Source organism: Echinops telfairi, unplaced genomic scaffold (assembly GCF_000313985.2).
Source record: "Echinops telfairi isolate 266 unplaced genomic scaffold, ASM31398v2 ScPeMD7_1713;HRSCAF=2227, whole genome shotgun sequence".
Taxonomy (NCBI): domain Eukaryota; kingdom Metazoa; phylum Chordata; class Mammalia; order Afrosoricida; family Tenrecidae; genus Echinops; species Echinops telfairi.
In genome coordinates, this window is record NW_022105611.1 from 1615666 (window position 1) to 1629948 (window position 14283).

A 14283-nucleotide genomic window follows, 5' to 3' on the forward strand; every position below is an offset into this window, starting at 1 on the left:
TCCCTTCAGGACCAGTGGTTAGAATGGCGATACCAGGAGGGTGGAGGGAGGGTGGGGTGGCAAGGGGGAACCAATTACAAGGATCTACATATAACATCCTCCCTGGGGGAAGGGCATCAAAAAAGTGGGTGAAGGGAGACATCGGACAGTGTAAGATATGATAAAATAATAATTTATAAATTATCAAGGGTTCATGAGGGAGCAAGGAGGGAGGGGAAAATGAGGAGCTGATACTAAGGGCTCAAGTAGAAAGCAAATGTTTTGAAAATGATGATGGCAACAAATGTACAAATGTACTTGACACAATGGATGGATGTATGTATTGTGATAAGAGGTGCATGAGCCCCCAATAAAATGATTAAAAATAGATATAGATCTTTACAAGGTGAAGAAGATATACTTGAATGAAGAGAGGGGGTTGTTTTAGACAAGGTAGCCAGAGAAGGCCCCGCTGTGGCCATTCTTTCAAATATATGGGGGAGAAAGAAAGCAGAACACTCCAGGGGCGGATACGGCCACGTCAGAGGGGCTGCTCCCAGAGCCTGCCTGCCTCCATGCCTCTGACCGTCTGTTACACTCCTACTCTCCACCAAGTGGGTGGGATGAATTCCCTTGCTCAAATCCTCATGGTCCACGGGGAATCGCACAAGTGCATGCCCTACACTCTCACATGAATCCCTGGAACTCTTCATCCAGGGGAAGAATCCAGGATCATGTCTACCACAGGCCCTTTAAGCTTGAATTGGATTGAAGAGCTGGGCTTTGCCACAAGGCTCGTTGAAATTGACATGCTGGACATGGGAAATATGATGTGCAAAGAAACAGTGGCATGAAGTTACACGGGATTTTTATGTTGTGCCTTTTTAGCCAGCCAGTTTCCAAAGCAAGTCAGTGCCAACACATGAGCATCCCATTCTGTGTTAGCGAAGAACAGGGTCCCAGAGAGTTTTATATGGCTTTTCAGAAGTAAATCACCACACCTTAATTCCAAGGTACCTTGGTATAGACTCAAAATTCCAATCTTTCAGTTAGTAGCCAAGTGTATTAATTGTTTTTTGCATCCCCTAGGACTTCTGTATACTTGCACCATGTTGAAATTACTCTTAGAACACCTAAACCTTTAACTGTATGCATCTAGTTCATGCTTCTCCTATTGTTAGAATAAACCTTGCTTGCCCTTCCCTATTTTGAATCCTGAGCATAAAGAACATTGCGTGCCGCATAGATAATGTTTGCTGACTATCGGAGATGAGTTAAAAGATCGTTTAATAGCATCTAGGAGGGCCGGAAAGTCCAGCCGGGGGGTTGGAGTTCCTTCTGTAGGTATGGGACTATAAAAAGTCAGGGTTCACGCAAACCTTCAGAGTAACAAAAGAGACCTTAACCTGTCCGTGAACCAGGAAGCCTTCCCTTAGAAACGCTTATGTGAGTAGTGCTGACAGCTGCTGCTGATATTGTTTAAATGAAAAGGTGGCTTTTTGTTTCCTGCACTGAAGAGACACATATTAATTGCAGTGCTTTTTAAGACATAAAGCATGGTTTTAAAAGCTTCATAATCACTTCTACTAAAGGTTTCCTGCTGTGATTGTCAAATTTGTCTTTACCCCATTCCTATATGACCCATCCCCCTGCTATTACCTTGATCACCATTGAATCAGTCAATCCATATTGACAATGTATTTGTTGTCCTCCCAGGCTGGGCACAGGAGAGTAGCAAGGAGTGAGATAACACACATGCCATACATTAAAATTATACAGAAGCCTTAAATGGCCATAGGAAAAGGTAAGAAAGTTTATGACATCTTTGTCTCCTACTGAACCCTATTATCTAGTCCAAATGGTGATTTTATTTTAATGACCTAGTTCAACCCAGATACTGGGGTTGGCTACTGGAAGAGTTCACATGATCCCCAGGGTCTCCTGGGTCCAGGTCTCAGACATCAAGTCTCATCCTGCTTGAGTACGTCCAGGGTGCCTTATGCAACTGTTCGGTACTTCCGAGACTCAATGCATATTCTCAGATTAATTGTACCCCTTCTACAGCTTCTCTTTTTTCTGTGTCTGTAGCCCAGTACACCCCCTCCCATCGGCCAATTTATACTCCCTTCGAAGCTTTCAGCCAGATAAAAGGGCATCATGCTGTTGGAAGGTCCAACACCTTAGAGAGCTGGCCCCCTACAGTGTAGCTGCTCCTCAGCAGGAACTTGGGCATGGCAACAGATGCAACACTGTACCAGCATGAAATGACACAGATGTGGCCCAAAATCTTTGCGCATACAGGGCACTAAGATTAGATAAGTGTTCTGAACTTCAAAACAAATGAGGCAGAGACCGTGGATGTCCAGCTGATAAAATATATCAAGTTCAGATGCAAACTGGAGACTCTGATCTCCCCAGGTTTGCTCTGCTCCAAGTTCAAAATATTCATTACAATCGAAACGTTTTAGTTGTTTAGGTTAAATTGGAATGTGTCATTTAGAAAAATAAATAAACGTGGCCTAAAAACCATATTTAATAATGTGATAATTATTCACACACACACACACACACACACACACACACACACACACATCATGAGAAGGTGATAGTCCGGCTCCAAGATGTTAAAGGAAAGATCCAAATCTACAAAGCATGCATGGGGCATCAACAAGCATGACCACCATTCCATCCTCTAAGCTACAATTGTGCCCTAGGTTCTTTACTAATTACTGGACACGCTTTCATTTTTCAAAACTCCATTTTCCACGTAAAGATTATAAGACACACACGGAGCACACCGCTGTGCCCAGAGAAACAGGAAACCCATCGAGAGAGGAAATAATTGCTCTCTTAAGGAATTGGACCCATGGGAAAGGCTCCCAAATTCTAAGCAAAGTACTTCTCAAATAGTTCTACACATTTCCATTTACAGTGTACTGTGTCATGTCCTTAAGCATTACACATTTATCTCTCCAAGACAGAAAACCATAATTTAATTAAAGTCAAAATGAAGAACTTAAAGATCTGCTACAAAGAAGAAAGAGTTAAATGTTCTCTCTGCTCAGATCTTCTCTTCCTGTGCTTCAAGATAAGTACTGGGAGATTTATGTGCCATGAATTTCCAATTACCTATCTCCACCAGCTGGGCTGTCAATCACCACTTGTCTTATCCTGGACGTCTTCACCACCCCCAGTTCCTTGTTGTGCACACAGAAACAAGCTTATTCTTAAAAAAAAAATGCTTACCACCACCAGCCAGGCAAATGCTGGTTTATTATGTCCAACATCTGATGGACAGAATTTCTGACTCAAACAATGGCCATCCTACCTTCCCAACATATTCAGCTAAAGCAAGAGGTGCCACAGATTGTGGTCAATTTGAGATTTCAAAAGAGAATTTACAGGCAAAATTATCTTTCGTGCATCCTCCCAGTGTCCACTGGAGCGGAATTGATGAGCTCTCCAGAGCAAGCCTCCCTCCCTTTGACATCTGGAAGCAGGTGGGAGAATTCTAAATGATAACTACGTTCACTTAGAAACCAGGAGAACACAGAAAACAGTATGTTTGCAGATGTACAGGTGTAAAAAGGTTTGGAATTTGGAGGGGTAAAGGAATGGTACAAATTTCCACCATGGCTCTTGACCTTGGATTTTGTCTAGAGAACAGGTTAAGGTACCAAACGAGTAACTATTGTGGGAAAGTCAGAGCTGCTATGAAACAGCCGAAGAACAATGGTGGTGCGTGATACGCTCTGGATGCCATGGATTCATTTATATGATTGTCCCCAAAGTTCTTATCCAGTCAGCTAACAAGCATTGAGCACTTACTATGTAAAAGACTACCAGATATTGAGAGGAATATAAAATTAACTAACACAAAGCCTGCACCTTAAGACGTCTGTCAAAATAGATGCATAAGTACTTTTATTAAAAGAAAAATTATCCTCAAAAAGGTCAGTGGCCAGGGGGTCTTGGAGAGTGAGGAGAACTCAATCAATGAATCAGTAGATTCATTGGTAATTTTAAGGGCAGCGAAACTGTCCTACATGACACTGTAATGATGAATACATGCTATCATGTGCTTGTAAAAATCCACAGGTAGCTATGGCACAAAGAGGGAACCTCAGATGGACTTCCGTTAGTAATGCTGCATCAATCGCGGCTCATCATTTGTAAACCTGTGCCACACCAATGCGTACATTTATAACAGTGGTCACAGACATGTGTGCACAGAAAAAGGTGTACAGAAACACTCTGGACTTTCTGCACAGTCTTTCTGTAAACCTAAACCTGGCTGCACTGGAAAACAGTCTAAAGTCAATGAAACACTATGAGAATTCACAGGACACAAGCATTCAAGGAGGACTTCATTGAGAAGGAGCCGTCTATGGGGGATGAAACAAATCTCAATGACAATATTCCAGTGATATGGTCATCTAATTCCTTGGCGGTTCCCCTTCCTCTTTCGTATATTGCTTTGCTTGCTATGACAGTACAGAGTGTAAGAATCATGGTAACTAAAATTCAAGCTCCAGCTCTGTTATTTATTTGAATTTAAATTTGGGGTAGTGATGATGCATAGAGTCTGTAATTATTCCAATGGAATCTAAGGGTTGCTTTGTTTGGGGTCTCACAGAATTGTCTCAGTGACATACAGGACGGATGTTCAGATCCAAGAAGGAAGTCAGTCTCTCCTTCTGGGTTCTGAGCCTGGAAGATGCTAAAACCAAAAGATGGCTAAGATTTGAGACATCATGTCCAAATGGAGCCAATCCCTCCTGCACAATTATAGGCAAACGGGGAGATCAGGGATAACGTGGAAGAAGCAGGGTAACCATTGAGATTATCTCCATTTAATTCTGGGCCTTTTTGCAGACCTTCCTAACACCCATTGAAATCCATCGATTCTAAAAATAACATGAAGCCAGTAGGCTAGAACAAGTTGGACCAGACACGCACTTGGCCACTAGCAGCTTCCTGAGTTTGTTTGCTTCCCTTTGCTCAGTCATAAGATAGACAATGGCACCCAGCATTGGCAGTGCATGGTGCCCCTCACAGTCCAACATTCATGATTGTGCTTTATACTAGAAACACCGCTGTCAAAACAGCTCTTGTCCACTGAGCCCTTCCTCTGTACCTGGTTGTAAAGAAGGGCTCATTCTATGTGCACTCAGTCTCACTTAATCAAACAGCCCTGAAATGCATGTCCTGGCTCAGCAGACATAGACTCTGCACAAGAATATCATTAAATAGCTTACTTACGGCCATCTACATGCCTGGGGAGTGAAGAGGCTGAAATTTAAATTCAGCCCTTTCCAACTCTAAAGCCAAGAGTCTTAACCCCGAGCTCTGAGCCATGACAATGTGAAGGAATGAGGAGTGGAGTTACTGTTTTTAACCCAAAGGGAGTTATAAAGATGATGGGCCTAGAGGTGGACATGAATATCTCATCTGTATCTGTACACCTTGATTCTGCTCAGGGATGACTGAACAGGGAGAAAGTGTTAACCCAACCTCTTCCATCCACTCCCCTCATTTACCAAAAGTAGCTACACCACACCACACCTAGCTCCTGCCCTGTTGACTCTCCATTATCCAACAATTTGGATTTGCAATAACAAAAAATCAACAATCTGAACATTCTGTTCATAATGTTCAACAGTTTTGAACAGTAATCTGGGTTTCCTCCCGCCATCCAGCTACTGGTCCACAGGCACATATGCCTGTCTGGCTCAGGCGAAACAGCCAGCTCTCCAGAAGGTTTCTTGCTGGTTGCATCCCCACCAGTGGTGCCAAGGTTAAAGCATCTCTTTGGGCAAAAGAGGTATCTGGGCCCTTACTAGAAGTGCCTGTGTGTGGCCAGAGGGGCACAGAGGGGATAGAGGTGGGGGAGGTTGCTGATGCTGCTCCCTTTTACTCAAGCACCTTAGAGGAACCTGCAGAGAAAAGATGCTGAGATAATGCAGGACCTGCAGCTGAAGGAGAAGTTGGCTGCCGGTCCCCTCTGCTGAACAGCTGTTAGATTCAAATTCCGAGTTTCCCAAGACCAGCACGATGTCACCCATTTGTGTGGTGTCCTCCTCAGCTTGCAGGATGGCAGGGGGGTGTCCGAGGCTGTGGAGAGAAGGCTGTAGAAGACCTGGGCACAGGTAGCAACTCCCACCAACCATCCAGAGCCACCAACTGGGGCCTCTCATCCAGGCTCAAGGCCCAAGGTTTGGTCAAGCACCAACCCTGACACCAGGGCCTTAGGATCCAGAAGAGGGTGTGCTAGGCACAGTAGTTCCAAGAGTCCAGCTCTTGGCCACCTCCTTCTTGAATAGCACCATTCTTTTAAACAGTTTTATTGGCATAGAATTCATGTGCCCTAAGATTCAATGGTTTAATTTTATATATAAAAAAAAGAGTTGTGCAATCCTCACCACATTTTTAGAACATATCCTTCCTTCTTGTGCCCATTGTTATTAGCCCCCCAAGTGCTCCTCAAGCTCTCCTATCATAGCCCTAACAGAGTATTAATCTAGTTACTGTCCCTATGGATTGCCTATCCTGGATGTCATATGAAGAAAATCAGACAAAACAAACAATGACAACAAATAAAACAGAAAAACCTCAATTCAAAAGAAAGCACAAGATAATAGAAACTGGAACAATTTTAAAAAATGAGTCATAAGGTAAAAGAAATTATGTTACATTTAACCCAACTATCTGAAGTAATCCACTTTCCAATGCATTGTCTGGAGGCAAGACTTCAATATCCAATGTTCTGAGGAAGTTCCAGGGAGGCGTAATCTGCCTTGAGACTCTACAAATAGACTTTGGACTTTCACAGTGTTCCATAGCCTTCTGCTAACTGGGTGCTCAGCATATAAGCTCTAATACAACTCCCTCCTCTAATCTTGGAACCTGCTGTTTACATTGGATTATATGGGCTGGCGTGCTCCTTCTGTGTGGACTAGGGTGACACCTTACTTAGGTGGATGGCTGTGAATAACACCAATTTTGCATAACTATCTGGCCTTTGGAACCTAACCATGTTGATTCTAAGTGAGGAGTGAGTATATTGTTTAACCCACTACAACCTAGTGAAACTACAATTGACCCAGGAAATCAGTGCTTTGCAACCTTGGCTGCACATTAGAATCCAATATTTGACGCTATCTCAGAGATTCTAATGCAATTGATCTAGGGTTGAATTTGGACCGTTTTTTAAAGCTTCCAAAGTAATTTTATTGCATATCCAAGAAGAACTACCATTATTAAAAGGAAAAGAGTAGCTAGTGAATCTAAGGCTGAAGCTTGTTAAGATAACCTGACTGACAAAAGATCAAGGTGTGCTGCTGTTAAAGTACCCAGCTGCTATCCAAAAGTCAGGTTTGAAACCACTGGCTCCTCTGCAGGAAAAAGACTTGGGCAGTCTGCTTCTACAAAGATCTGTAGCCCTTAAAACTCGATGGCAGTGGTTCTCAACCTCCCTAATGCCGCGACCCTTTAGTACAGTTCCTCATGTTGTGGTGACCCCCCAACCATAAAATTATTTTTGTTGCTACTTCATCACTGTCATCTTGCTACTGTTATGAATCATAATGAAAATATCTGATCAGCAGGATATATTTTCATTGTTACACATTCAACATAATGAAAGCCTAGTGATGAATCACAAAACAATATGTAAATATATTGTGAAATATTTATTCCTAATTACAAATCAATGAAATGTCTTGAAGCATGGTGTAGCATGGGTAACAGTGTTCACGCTGGGTACTCATATGTGGGCTTATCTGCATGTGGGTGGACCCGCCTGGAGACGGAGAGAGGAGCGGTGTCTCGGTTCCCAAGACCATCGGGAAACATGTGTTTTCCGATGGTCTTAGGAGACCCCTGTGAAAGGGTCATTCAACCCCCAAAAGGGGTCATGACCCACAGGTTGAGAACTGCCGCTCTATGGGCTAGCTCCATAAAGATGTATAGTCCAGGAAACACAGAGGCAGTTCTACTCTGTTCTATGGGGTCACTGAGTCAGAATTGACTCAAATGGCAATGGCGTGGGGTTTTTTTGGGGGGGAGTTATATGGTCCTCAAGAGCCCTGTTCTCACGGTGGGTTAACATTGGGCTGTTAACCCCCAGCTGCTCTTCAGGGGCAAAAAAAAAAAAAATGAGGCTGTCTGTTCCTGGAAAGATTTTCAGCCTCTGAAATCCTAAGGAGTAGTTCTAGTCTGTCCAATAGGGTCCCCATGCATCAGAATCAAGTTGATGGCAGTGGGATTTTGCTTTGTTGTTGTTGTTGTTGTTATTATTTATAAAGAGTCATGATGATTGCGCATCTGCTGGAGAGTGATGGGTTTGGCTTGGCTGCTGAGGGACCATTCTCTCAAAAAGAGAACACTTTTCTGGCTGCAACTGAAAGTTTGCATATGGCTGGGAAGAAAACGTAAGTATCCATTAGATTAAAATGTATTTCTACCAAAATGTAAAAGTACAATAGCGGATAACACTAGAAGACGTGATATTTCTTTCCCCCTGAATAGGATGAAATCTTTTGAGTCCACATCCATAATGCCGTCAAATAGTTGTATTTAGAGACCTCCTAGCCTGAGCATCCTCTGCCAGCCAAAGGGGTGGGTGCAGGGGCTGCAGAGTACTCTTACCATCCTCTCCCTGCACTAGTCGGCTCGCATATCAGGTAAGAACAATCTTTTTTTTGCTAGTTCCACCTAGAAGAATTTATAGCAAGTAGTAAATGCTCAGGAAATGTGAGTTGAATGCATAAATGACACAGCAGCAGGGGAATATGTTTTACAGAAAAACAGCTAGCTCTCTGATGTCCTTTTCTTAGCAGGCAAACAGATTTCAGGCTTGCTCCCGATGAGGTGATCAGAAACACCTTGCAAGAAGAAACCGAGGCTTTGGCCAATGAGTAAAGCAAGCAAACTATACCAGGTGAGATCAATGGGGATTGACAGGCATAAGCAAGCTCTACCAAATCTTTCAACTATCTCCTTAAAAAGACAAAACTTAGAAGGGCAAAACAGAGGGCTACACATGCCTGGAATGAACATCATAACAGCTGCCTGACTGCAGGCTCACATTTTATTTAATTAGCGCATATTCCACCTTGCAATAAAGAAGAGGGAAAGGTTTTCACGGCTTACAAAATTTCAAATAACCCTGCAAGATCATGCAAAAGAGAACAAGGTAAGAAAGAAAAGAGAAAACCCAAAACAATTTCTCTTACATGGTGCTACAGGCAGATACCAACATGCTGACACCCCCCAATGGCTGTCCCCTCTTGTACTTAATGACTACTTGGTCTCCAGCTGCCACGCACAGGTCACTTCCTAAGGGATGCCTCCTCTGACCTATGGGGGTTCAGGCTTATCTCCCTTGTGCCACGATATGATACCTGCTCCTGTGGGCTTCTCAGCAGGACACCAGCCTCAGGCACCCAACGTTCAGTGAGTACAAATCGTGGAAATTCAAAGTGTCATGGAAAGGTGACTTCATTAGCAGTCAGGACCTCTATCCAATTAAGCACTCTTAGGCTAGCTACTTGAGCCCGGTACCCCATTTTCTCCATCTCTAATATGGACAAGAGAAAACTTCCCTTACTAATGCACAGTGATATTGGACAGCTCAGAGAACACCGAGTAATTATGACCACAAGGCTGGCCTGCACTGTTGTTGCAAGCAGACCTAGAGTCCTCTCCTACCGACAATGGCAGTCTCCAGAAGCTACAAGGGTTACACACTGGCCACCTTCCCACATTGTTCCCTCAAGCCCTTGCACTACCCACAAGGCAACTATGGTGTGACTTGGGTTTTTGTTTGTTTGTTTGCTTTGGAGGGGATGCAGTTTGTATTAATTGTCCAACTAAGGAACCTGATCACTAATAAATTAAGCAAAAGCTATTACATCTTCAAATTGGAGCAGAAATCAATCTGTGATGGAGTACCAGTGTGGTACCAATGATTCATGGTGCCTGCAACTAAAGTTGATGTGTCAAGTCTGACCCAGAGTTCCCTTTGAAAAAACACTTAGCAATTGACTTCCCAATCCTCAGCCACGGAAAAACCCCAGGCGGGCATTTCCACACACATGGGGTCACCACGAGTGGAAATCAAGGCCTCATCAATGGACTTGGTTTTCCTTTTTTTATGAAGCCCCACCGCAACAAAAGAATGGTGTTTTTATCAGAATCATCTAGCTTGTTGAGCATAGTTTTAAACTTGTTCTTTATATTAATGTATATTCTCTAAACTTCACACAAACACATGTGAATTAGTCTTGAATTAAGGGAAAAGAAAAGGGAGGTAAAAGCCTAGGAAGGCTATTGAAAAGGTTATATCCCGCCCAGCAACCCCACAACACAACCGCCCTCCTTGACTCCCCCGCACTAACAAGGAAGAGAGGGGGCTTCCTGGGCGATAGGAAATCGTCCCCCCTCCTCGGGGCTGCTCCCTCCACTCTGGTGTTCCAGCTCCTGTCCTCTCAGGAAACCCGAAAGGCCCGGGGAGATCACCTGCCATGTTTCCCAAATTGCTGTTCTCCTCTATCCGTTCTGGTCATTGAGAGTGTATTTTATTCAGAAGCGTTCAGGGTGCCCCACCCCCATCATTCAACCCTTCCTAAAATGGGCATGCCCCAGCTCTCGGAGTCCCATGGGAGATACCAGCTTGGGTATCTCTGCTGGGCACAAGGTAGGCTCACCATGCAAGTCACATCCTGTCTTCTCTACAGGACCCCACGTTGAAGCATTCATTCTAAAGAAAAGTATTTTTTCAAGTGGTCTTACTAGTGTTCTCGAGTTTACCACTCCAGGTGTCCTGGCTGCACAGAACTCAGACCCAAGTCAGGACTTTGTCAGAAGGGGCTCAATGAGAAAGTGAACAGTGTGCGATGCCAGGGAGAAGCGGTCCGGGTAGAGCCGTTTATCAGGACATGTTACAATGTTCTTTCAGGTCTGCTCATAAATACCCCCATGGGGATACCACTCCCCTATAAGCCGCAACCCAAAAGCAGGCAGCTCACCTCCCTGGGTCAGCAAACCCGGTTCCCTGTATTAGGTGCCAAAAGGCTACTCACTCCAGTCAGCCTGAGCCTGCAGACACTCGGCTCCACTTCTGGGGTCAGCAAGTCCATCTTCCCCAATTAAGTGCCCAGAGGCACCCCACTCCACAAGCCAACCTCCTGCACGAAAGCGCTCAGAAGCCCGTCACTGTTCTGTGCTCTGGCTCCCGGTCCTGCTGCGGCTCCTCTGACGCCATGGCTCTCTTCTGGATTCCGGAGGCTCACCGCACAGAGCTCCACTCCTGACTCACTGGTACTGAGATCCTTCCTCCTGCTTCTCAGAGGCCTCCTTTTATATTCAGTGGATGGCGTTTCAGGGACTTTAGTTCTCAATGACTCACAGGTGAATGCTCTCAGTATCTTCCCCCACCTTCCTCCCAGACCCATGCAGGGAAGGTGATTTGGTGGAACTCACAACCTTTGGCTAGAAGAGCCACGTGAATGAACGCACCGCCCCTGCAGTGGGTAGAATCTGCCACGTGCAACACAGGCTAAAGGGTCATACACACAGTCACTCAGATTGGATGGGAAATAAACTGGATTGACCTAGTAAACACTGCAGCAGCCCCATTCTGTGTTTTAAAGCGGCACGTGCTAATTTCCTGGAAGACAGAAGGAAAGTGTCACACAAATTAAGTTTCCTCACAGACAAAAGCAGCTGTCTCACCTCACTTAACATCCCCACGGTCATGTTCAACGACTCCAGCTTTGAAACAACTGCTGGAGCTATGTTTAAATTTGAGGAAGAATACAATTCTGGACATCTGGGTTCATTTAAAAAAAAAAAAAGCCTGGTGCCCTCTTTCCCTAAGGATAGCAGTGATAAAGCCATACTCGGTGAAGCTCACATTCATGCTAAAGATAGACACTTAAGATTTACAAAAATTCTTCTTCTGTATTATTAATTTTAAGAATATGTTTAACCAACAGCCCCTGTTTTGATTACAGAGCGTTAATGCCTGTTATAAATGTGACGCTCTTGGGTGCTCTCACGCTGCCTCTGACTCTCCTTGATCCTGGAACAGCGACATGGAACACTGCGCAGGCTCACAGCAGCCGCACGATGGGATGCTTGAATCCACCATCGCAGCATCATGTCAATCCAGACCCAGTCCCCACGGTCTTCCTCTTTTTGCAAATCCTCCACTTTACCTAGCACGGTGTCCTTCTCCAAGAACTTCTCTCCTGATGGCACGTGCAAAGTACATGAGATAAAGTCTCTCCAACTGAACTTTGGGAGCATTGTGGGTAGCTGCTTAGCCGTATTTTCCAACATGGGTTTGTTCTTTCTTCAGGCCACCACGGTATATTCACTATTTTCCCAAACACCATCATGGCGCACATCGATTCTCTGCAGTCTTCTCTATTCTTTGTTTACCTTTCAAATACGTATAAAGTGATGGTGACTATCCTGGCATGGATCATGTCACCCAATGTGGCATCCTTGCTTCTGAACACCCAAAAGAGCTCTTCTACAGCAGTTTTCCCTAGTGCAGTATATCCTTCGATGTCTCGAGTATTGTTCTCCTAGGTGCTGATTGTGATCCACGTAAAATAAAATCCTCGCGCATTTCCATCTTTTCTCCGTTTCATGATGCGGTCTACTGGCCGCGTTGTGAGGAGTCTTGTTCCTTTTACTTTGAGTTGCAATCCATATGAAAGGCTGGAGTCTTGGATCGTCCTCAACATGAGGCTTCTCGGCCTCTTGCTCTCAGCAAGCAAGGTGGCATCATCTGCACACAGCAAGTTGCTAAAGAGTCTCCCTCCATTCTTGATGCCATATTCAAAATACACCACAGGAAAGAATGGTAGACGTCAGGAACCCAGTTAAGAAGTGACTGCAGTAATTCTAGAGAGATATAGTTGTGACCCATTCTAAGATAAGAGCAGGAGAAATAGGCAGATCCTGGAAAGGTTAGCGACGGGGCCAGCAGACATTGCTGACAAATAGGGTAGAGGAAAAAAGTAGAGAAAAATTATGTATACATACAGGAGACTTAGTCAAAAAAATATTGCAGAACAGTCATAAAAAAAAAGACTTTCTTAAAGCAAGATACTTAAATGTAAACTATTGTTTCTTAACATACCCTCTCTCTTGGTGTATGCACTTCTGAATACAGTGTTTCCATCTCTCTAAACCCTAGCATGAATACTTCTCTATGAGTCACACCAGGTCAAAATATCAGTTCAGGCATCCTCTGGGGCCTCAAGGCATGTTCCTTTTTGATCTTTGAGTTTGGGGAACAAACCAATTTGGCTGCAGCAAGATCAGGGCAGTAAGGCGGGTGGCATGAGCTCCCCCAAGGACATTCTCACTACGTCAGCCCGTGGTACCCTTGATGAATGAGCAGGCGCATTGTTGTGCAATTTTCCTAGCCTTTTCCTCATCAATAAAGTTTTCAATTATTTTTGAAACTCCTCGATAACAAGTTCCCTTCCTCACCCTTTGAAAAAAAATCTCTCAGGATTATTTCTTTGGGACCCCCAACACAGCTGCCATGATCTTATGAGCTTCCCTTTCTGCATCACATATAAAGGGCCCAGCAAATCCTTTTGAACATCCCAGTTTTGACTGAATCTTTTTTAAGGCACCCTAAGGAGATGAGAATAAGTGCATTACTAAGAGAACTGCAACCATCCACTCATCACCTTTAAACATATCTCAACACATTTTATGAAGAATAAATCCATGTGCACATGAACTTGAATCCCAATAGCAAATGCTTTTTTACTTACCCTCCTATACTGCTATGTGTACACACACTTGTGTACACTCATAGATGACAAATAATTCAAGCAAATACTAATATGGGATATTAATAGATTTGACATTTATTGAGATAAGGAACATTGCAAAAAGAACTGCATTTGGCCATGTTGGTTTTAGACGCCCTGTCAGAATGACAGTTGGATATCATTTTGGAGAGTAGGGCTGGAGCTCAACAGTTAAGATCAAAGGTTCCATTTAATGTCACGAGACTGGCTCAGACCATTAAGGGCATGCTCATTTCAGGACACTCCAATATGTAGAGTCAAGGGAAATATGTAGAAATCAGCAAAGAAGCCTGAGAAGGAGGAAGCAGAGGGGCAGAAGGAGTATCTGTAACTATCTCCTTCCAAGAAGAAGGAAGAGGGAAGAAACAGCTCATCGCATTACCTGTTACTTTTAGGTCAAATATGAAGGGAAGGGCTGAGTACTGACCACTGGATGTATCCCCATGGAGTCGCTGAGGAC

General features: G+C 44.0%; 1 protein-coding gene across 1 annotated transcript in view; it reads right to left on the reverse strand.

The window, feature by feature from the left end:
• FAT3 (FAT atypical cadherin 3) overlaps window positions 1-11138 on the reverse strand; it is a 684233-nt gene extending 673095 nt beyond the window's left edge. Inside the window, exon 1 of the mRNA XM_030886441.2 lies at window positions 11064-11138. The gene's annotated coding sequence lies outside the window, so the exon portion shown is untranslated. The remainder of the gene's footprint in view (window positions 1-11063) is intronic.
• Window positions 11139-14283: the final 3145 nt, after the last annotated feature.